The sequence below is a fragment of the Sebastes fasciatus genome, chromosome 16 (assembly GCF_043250625.1).
Source record: "Sebastes fasciatus isolate fSebFas1 chromosome 16, fSebFas1.pri, whole genome shotgun sequence".
NCBI lineage: Eukaryota > Metazoa > Chordata > Actinopteri > Perciformes > Sebastidae > Sebastes > Sebastes fasciatus.
Window position 1 is genome coordinate 4,174,403 of NC_133810.1, and position 9,333 is coordinate 4,183,735.

A 9,333-nucleotide genomic window follows, 5' to 3' on the forward strand; every position below is an offset into this window, starting at 1 on the left:
AAACCTATAGGCATGAACAACAAAGGAACTGAGGATACAACTGTACATTTGGATGAGATGCTGAATGGAGAAATGTGGGCAATATGGACTATAAGTTCTGCAGAGAGCTGGAGGAAAGAGAACTTTCGTGGAGTTAAGGTGAACTTAACCTGAGCTGCAGATCTGCTTTGAAAAACTGATAAAAACACTGTCGAATAAATAATTCAGACAACAATAAAATGCCCAAATCAAGCAATAAACATCTAAAAGACCTTTTTGTGACCCTGCCTGAAGCAGGGTGCTTGACATCGAGAAACTGCATATTTCCTTTGTCTACTCGTAAACTTAAAACAGAAGAACAAAAGATTGTCTAAAGCCGTTCCTTCATGCTCGCTGCTTCTGCAAGTTTTCCCTAACAATGGCTGGAGGAGAACTCTCACTGCACGCACAGATTAAATTTAAGAGTTGTTCTGTGGAGCTCAATCCTGCTCAGATAATCAAATCCCTGTTGTTTGCTCATTTTTTACATATAATTTCTCACTAACAGAAAAAAAAATAGTCTATGAATAATGCATGAGCTTTAAAGTGAGATAAGGCGGCACGTTGAGAGGAGGAAGAGGAAGGGAAAGAGTCGTAGGAGGGTAAGATATATATTACCCTCCAGAATTATTGGCACCCTTGGTGAGGATGAGCCAAAAAGCTGTAAAAGTAATGAGCTAATCTTTACCAAGGCCACCAATAATTCTGGAGGGCACAGTAAAAACTACAGTAACACGCTGAATTGAAGCTGCGCTGTCAGATATTATTCATTTGTTCAGTAGGAATCGTTTTCAGCACTGGCAGGCGCGCAAGACAAGGGGGGAGACATGGAGAAAATGTATGTGAAGAGAAGAGTGAAAGGCTGGGAAGAACATGTGTGTTCTCATTATTAACATGGCTTTAACCATTGTAGCTCGCCTCGGTAACACGTCAAATGTTAGGCCAGTAAAAGCCCCTGAATTGAATTGAATTGAATCAATAAATGGAATAAGAGAGGAGAGCAAACAGTGAATGAAGTATAAAGGGCTGCTTTTTTTTCTTTTTCTGAGGGCAGCTCCAGCTGTTTCTTTGAGCTTTCAGATGTTGCAAAGCCCGAGGCAGCGATCACACTGCAAGTGAGGGGCGAGTGCACAGTTATTCACGGGTTTAGAGCCGTAAACAGCATGACTCATAGGAGTGTTGTGGTGCAAAATGTGAGAGCAAAGTTCAAAGCTGCACGAACAACAATTTTTTTTAAAAACGAAGTGGGAGCTGGTCCCGGAAGTATTTTTCCCTACTGTAAATTCACATTTCAAAATTTCCTTTTAATGTTATTCTCAATGTTCCTCAACATAAAATCAAGGGTTGTTCAACCGGCTCCTTCGAGTCAAAAAAAGATGCTGAACTTCTTCTTTTTTTATATTATTATTCAAGAACGTTTGACGTGAGTGACAAACTCAATTCAGGCCTGGTGATGAATTAATACTTTTTTGTTAATATTGAATAGGCTCCTCACTGCCTGTAGGTTTGAATGGAGGCTCTGAAAAGTTTGAAGCCTGCTCCTCTTGTGGTGGATGGCCACTGTTGGATTAACAGCAGTTATGATGAATTTCATCGGTGACCCAGGGTCATGTCAGAACATATCAAAACGCCCCGGGGTGTGAGTATTTCACACTTTAAAGCAACACGAAGAATCTAAAGCAGTGGAGGGGTCAAGGGGTCATCAAATTTATAGAAGTATTCCAGTCCAGACCAAAGTGAACTAACAGATATTACCATCCCTAGAGCTACATCGCTGGCATGGCTGAAAAGAAAGAAAAAAAAGATTTCCAGTGGAGCGTTCCTTTAAAGCGCAGAATACCAACAAACTGATTAGCTATGCAGCAGTTTAACACAGTGTGCTAATTTGCTCTCAGTTGACACACCACTCTGCTAAATGTGCTACAAACACTAGCTATTCCTCTTTAAAGGAATATCTGCACGGTGGTCTGATGAGCTCCAGTTTACTGTCATGTTGGTGAGATCAGGACCTGACTCATGTCCTCTCTTGTTCCGCTTTCCCTCTGTCCATGTCTCCTCTCATCATCCCCCCCTCACCTGTCCTCTCATCCTCACCGTTTTTCCTCACTTCTACACCCTCTCTCTCTCTGCTCCGCTCGTTCCCTTCATTAGCCGAGCAGGAAATGGGCCCTCTCCTCCCCGGGGAAAGCTATTAAAACATAATAATATGCCTTTACTCACCTCCTTTCCTTCTCTCTTCAGATGCCACCCTCCCTCCAGCACTTCATCCGTCTCCCCTTCGCAGGTGATAAATGATTAGTTATGAGATGATGATGTTGATAATGACAATGTTAACAATGACCTTATTAAGAAGATGCAAAGCTTCAACATTTATTTTTTACTATTACAGATGCTAATGAAGCTGCGTTCCTCAAGGGCAACAGCTCTGTCTCCAAAATAAAGTCCAATTAAAGAGAAATGATAATTATCGCCACTTTGTGTTCGAGGGACCAGACAAAGACAACGACTCGTTTCTACGAGGCATTTGAGTATATCATTAAAAAAATGTCAAGTAACAATTTGTAGCGATAGCCCTCTCTTAAAAGAGTAATTATGCAAAAGTGCATTGCGGGAGCGCGCCACAATAGCCTCAAACTCCTTTTCTCTGTGCCGCAGCGGATACAGATGGCATGCCTGCATATGTAAACAGCACCTTGTACCCCGCGGCCCTATAAACACATAAACGCAGCTCCTCTAAGAAACACAAAAGGTAATGAGTTAGCAGACGGCGCACGGACCAGCCACAGACAAATCAAGGCAGAGGTAATGATGCTGAACGCTCAGCCGGCATCCCCTCCCTACCATAATTAATCAAGTCATGTAAATGTGAATGTGAACATGAAGCAGGGTGCATGCACACACACACGGGGGTTGGAAGTTGACCACCCCTGCCCGTTTCAATTCATCTGAAAGGTGTTGCATGTAGTTGAGGTCAAGGCTTTATATGCAGACCAGTCAAGTTCTCTCAAACCAAACTGGGGAAACCATTTATTTATGGACTTGGCTTTGGGCACGGGGGCATGTTGAAACAGGAAACACAAACTCTTGACACAAAGTTGGAATCACACTACTGTCTCAAATACCAATGTATGCTGAATGGCAACCATAGACTGTCTCCCATTGGTTTGTGAACCGCCGTTTTGAAACCATGAATTCGTCATTTTGGCTGTCGCCATCTTGGCTTTTTGCAATCAGAAGTGTCACAAGAGGGTGGAGCTAAGTACAACCAGACGCTGAATAAGACATTTTGAGGGCGACCAAAACGGTTACAATTAACTTTCATGAACTGAAAACACACTGTGAAAGAGTTAAAGTTCTGAGACGGAAATACGGATGGATGGTAGCAACCTGTCAATCTCAAAGTAGCTACGCCCTAAAGCATCCCCTGCTTTATGGTCTATCTGACTCTAAATGGGACCATAATTTACTAAATGAACATCATGCTGTATTGAAGAAGACTTTAAACTAGCGATTGAGACCATAAACTCATGTTTACAATGTTTACTGAGATAATAAATCAAGAGAGAAGTAGGCTCATTTTCTCATAGACTTCTATACAATCAGACTTATTTTAGCAACCAGAGGAGTCGCCCCCTGCTGGCTGTTAGAAAGAATGCAAGTTTAAGGCACTTCGGCATTGGCTTCACTTTTCAGACCTGGTGGTTACCTACTGATGTGAACACTGTCTCCTACAAAATTACATTCCCATAAAACCAAACTGCATTCTCAATTATGTTTCAAGGGAAACATATTTTCTTCTTGATTATCCGATCACAATTTTAAACATTTTAAAACACGTGTTTAACTTATCAAATTGAAACAAAACAAATTAAAAACATTTTACTTTTTTAAGGTTTAGGCAACAAAACTACATGGTTCGATTTAGTAAAAAAAAGCATAATTGTTTGACTTGAAATGACTACAAAATTTAAACAGTTTAAAACACATATTTAATGTTATAAATTGGAACAAAACAAAGCAAAAAATGCAACAAAACTACGGTGTTAAGTTTAGTAAAAAACAACAAAAAGTGGACGTTGACTTTTAGTTGTTGATGTTGTTTGTTTGACCCAACCTCCTCTCTACATGGTCTTCTACGGACTAACATTACAAACATATTTGTGATACATGAAAAACAAACGTAATCTTTGATAAAATATGTTTCCCTCAAAATATAACTCACAATGCAGTTTTGTTGTATGAAAACGTGATTTTCAGGAGACGAGGTTGTGTATGGACAGGCATGTCAACATACTTCCGCCATAGAACTAACATTCACATGTGAAAAATCAATGAATAAATTGTGAACATGGTGAAATGCCCATAAGAGAGATAAATAACATACAAAGAGGACTACTTATCTTCGACAGAAATGGAGCGGAATAGTTGGTCTGACCTTTTGAATATTTGTAGTGGCAGGAAGGAAGAATCTCTCTCTCCCATCTCTTTCTTCTCCCACCCTCCTCCCCCTCTCTCACCTTCCTTCACCTATATCTAATCATTAGCTGTGGCCAGCCAGACATCAGACAAGGCAGGTTTCATTACGATTGGCGCTTACTCCCCCTCCAACCCCTAAAGCCACCTCACCCCCATCCTTCTCGCCCTGCATCTTTTCCCTCACCTAACCAAGCCTCATCATTAGCTGCAGCCTGCCAGACATCAGACAGAACCGGCTTCGTTAAGACTGGAGATTGGCATTTGCTGTCCACGGGGCATCTCTCCTTTTCTATTTCTCTGGCTCGTTCCATTTGATTTTTTGAACTGTACAGGCAGCTAAACCTCAGCTCACAGCACTCGCTGATGAATGGATTCTGCCTCAAACATGGCAGCATACAGATGTAACCATTATAATCGCAGTTTTTTACTGCTTTGCTTGCTTGCTTTGCTTACTTGGCTGTACTGTTGCTGCATCATGGCTCCAGAAGACAATTCAACTTTAAACTAGACAATTGGAGATTTCCAGTTATATAACACAATCCTGTTTGCAGTATGCTGCCCCCTTAATGACTGTATAGAGCAAGTTGTTGCTTGGGAATAGCATTTTTGTGTATCAACCGAGCCCCCAGGGAGTGCGCCGAGCTTTGATAGAAATTTCCGTAGTGGCCAAACGGTGGATTTACAACTTCCGTGTCCGTCACGGGATGCCATTGGACTCAAAAATACGTTTTCCCCATAGATTTACATTGGGAAAGAGACTGATGAAGACGCAGTTGGCTTCAAAATGTTAGTCTAAAGTTGATTGCCTTAAATCCATGTGCTCCAGTGTGCTTTGGACCTGGTCTCTGAAGTCTCTTCTGAGTTATTCTCCTTCCTCTGTTCATGTGAATGAGACCGAGACCGAGGGCTGGAAGGCGGGGTTAAAGGAAACGCTACTGCTCTACGGGCCTAAGGGATGCAGAAGATCACCTGAAAATCCAAGTACTCTTATTATTCGGCAGTCGAGCCATTTTGGCTTCATGCACCACTGAGCAACTTTCATAGAAATGAACTGGAGCCCGCCTCCAACGCTGTATCTAGTTCTATGTATTTATTTTGCTTTGTCCTTGCCAATCAATGTCCTTTTCAGTCGACACAGAACAGTTAATTTAATTAAAATTTTTATGATAACAATGGAACAAAAGACAAAGACAATGTGACAATTTGAAAGAGTTCGCTTGTAGCAATGAACCTACAGTTTCAGCTCATTGTTTATCTCCCCGGCATTGTTTATGGCTGTAGCAAGAAGCTGTTTTCAGAGGAAAAGCTCAAAAACCCACTACCTGCTCAGCACCAAACGGCAGACCAACACAGTTACAGACTATTTATTGAACAAAGTTGATCATTCAGCTCCTAAAGAGCCAAATAATACAGATCTCAAGCTGGTAGAGACCAAAAATAGAGCTAAAAGAGCATGAATATTGGACTTGCCAGTTGGCCAAGAACTCCAAATGAATGATATTGTAACTGCTGGATGTGTAAATAAGCAACTGTTGGCTAAAAGTTTAGCATTTAACTTGAAGTTGATGATATGTGCTCACAACTTATTTCTGCAAAATAACCAAAAACATTCTCCAATTAACTGCCGATGGTTTACATTAGCTCTTTTTCCTTAAAAGTACTTACTGTACGTCTCTTTGGACAAAAGTTTTTTGCAAAATGAATGCAATGTGATGTTACTGCAACCGTACAAGGGGGGAGGGTTCTACAGTAGCTACTGCTATCCAGGTGATTTGCTGTGTTTCTCTCTGATCGGCTCCCACATCTTTTCCTTCTCTCTGATCTTCCCTTCGTCTTTGGCCGTGCTATTACATCTTCCTTCTCCCTGAACTTGGTTTCATCTTTATGGTTTCCTCTCTCTCTCTCTCTGTCCATCCCTGCCTTTCCAACAAATTGTTTCCTATCTTTTCATCACTGCCTCTTCTATTCGTTCACCCATCTCCCCCCACCTCACCTTGCCTCCATCTCTGTCATGCAGATGGCGAGGCTGCTGCTGGTGATAAGACTGTTCAAAGTAGCTTTATCCTGCTGACGGCCGCTTTCAAGCAAAAAGAGAGAAAAAAAAAACATTAATAAAACTGTCCTAAAACCAAAGCTGTGATACAAAACTTTCTAAATAACAATAAATAAAGGAGGAAACAAGCTACAAGCAAGAGGATATATTATAAGCAATCATGGATTGTCGTCTCTCCAGTAGACATTTCCGTTGGCGTCTTTGTGTAAATTACCCTTCAACTTCACCCTCTGATGTTTGTTTTTCTTCTGGATTTGCTCCAGCCACCTGATAGTCAGTGAGATACAGTTGAAAGTTCTGCTGACATTGCAGTGAATGGACCTTGAGTTAGTTTTTTAGTTTTTTACTTACTTGTCAAACTACTTGTCAAACTTTTTTTTTTTTTTTTTTTTGTTTCATTGTTTTTTCTACAGACATAAACAAGTTATCAAAAGTGGCAAGCCCGAAACACAACTTGACGGTTAAAATGTGGAAAGACGGGGAACTCATTTGTTGGAAAAAAACAAAAACATTCCTTTGTTTTAAAAAGAGAATAATGAGCTAACTGTCCTCCAAACATGACATGGCGTATAATTAAAAAATTATAATTATTGAAATTAAACAAAAATGAGACTGAAATTGACGATCAAATGACTAAAATGTTCCGGATTATATGTATTTTATCCACAATTAAGAATAAAATCAAATTGAAAAGGGTCTGTCAGACTCAGCGGGACAATAGGAAGGGCTTGTGCATCAGATATTGTTGGAGTAGAGAGGTGTGTAGAGGGGGGATGACGGACCGTGTGGGTTTTTGTTTACACAATTAAACCCTGACAGCGAGCGTACGAGGGAGAGGCCGGTCGATTTAGCACAAAGTGTCTAATTTGCTGCAGGGTGAAAATAAGCAGCTTAAAAGCATATGAAGTTGCACTCTGTCGGATGGTTCTGTGTTATTTGTCGAGAAGCTGTAATTACTCTGTCTGGACTTTATTGCTCTGTGCATTCAGAGATGAAAAGGGATGGAGGCAGAGAGCGGACGGAGTCAAAGGACGGATGGAGTGGAGAGAAATACGTTGAAGACGTGAGGTGAACCTTGTGTCGCAAAAGGCAGAAATGCGTACTCTGACACACAGAATGTCCGTGCAGTGTTGTGGTATTTATACGCCTTCCCGTGAGACCGGGTTGGTATTTTAAACAAACTGCAAAATTCTGCAGTCTCTATTTTATCATGAGTGACTTTAAAATCCAAATCCATCAGTGGTCACATTTGAAGCATATACTTTTTACTCTCTCCTCTCTCTCCAGGAGCCGCAGCTGGATTTTGAGGTCTCACTTCAGATAATTGTAGGTGTTTATTAAGAGAAAATACATGTAAGAGATACTACATGACAGGGATTCCTTTTACATATGTTCTATTGTATAATAACATTGCACTCAACACCTCCAAAGTAATTTCTGAGATTGCGGAATGCAACAAAATATGATATGATCATCTGACCGCTCGTGTTTCTTGCCCCATTGCACGTATTGCTCATCTATGTTTGCACTCTGTGATTTCAGCAATGACTTTTGATGAGTAGAGTGATGGAAAGCTATGGAAATAAAACCAAAAACTGTAATAAACCATAGTTTTCCGCTAAATTCTCAAATCTTAACCAAGTCGTTTTAGTAGCTTAACCCTAACCAGACCTTAACCAAAGAGGTGGCAGATCAGAAAACCCTCATACACCATGATTTAACACATATATTCTCTCATTTTGGAAATGCTTTGGAAAGGTTAGTATGTCAGGACACCTTGGCATCCATTCTTGCTTTTAAACCATGGTCACCTCCACACAAAATGTACACCTTGAAAAACATTTGGTGAATAAACCAAGAAGAGTTGTGCATCAACACCATGCAACAAAACGATTGTAACGGACACCTGGCAGACAGAACCAAGCTATAAAGCGTCCCCGTTAGAGCAAGTCAGGTTATTTGGACACAGACGGACCCATTGATTAAAATAATTGTTTGTTTTTTGTTAATTTGTCACACAAAAACAGAGGAAAAACAGGGCATATTGTAAACTAATGTTTTTGTATTCTACTGTAATTTACAGAAAATTTCAGTCATATCCTTCATTGATTTCCAGGACTTTCGAAAGACAGATGCAATGTTTATCGTCTGACACCTTAGGGTTGTGTAAAGGGGGAAAACGCTCCAGTAGCTGCGGAAGGAGGGTTTGGTCGATGCTCCCTACGGTCATTAGAATGACATTATTCTGTGCACTTGGCCCATTTATCAATCCCATGTCCTCCTCGCATCCATTTTCCTCACCCTGTATAAATCATCCTATTGTTCAGCCCATTTTTTAAAATGTGATTCTTAGTTTCATCATCTTCCTCCTCTCTTATTCCAGTCCATCTTCCTCCTCTCTTATTCCAGTCCACCTCACCCAGTCAATTTCCTTCCTTTCCTCTAAACTCCATGAAATTGTCCTCCAAAAGAAGTAATGATTACTTCCTCCCTTTGCTGCAATATTCCTCACATCTCTTTCAAGGCCCTTTTTAGAGCACTAATCACCCTGGTTCGGCTTCCTTTTATCTCCATGTGTTATCCATTCATTTGCTGTCAGGTGCTATTGTAGCGGCTTATAAGAAAGAGTGCCGTCATGCTTTGTGTCGCTGCCATTTATGGAGGTGTGGTGTGACCTACAACATGTGGATTTTCTCTTGATAGGGATAATGGATTTATATTCGCTGTGCTGTGAACAAGCAAGGGTGCTATAGGCTGCCATTGATTTTGTACTATTTAGAGGATGA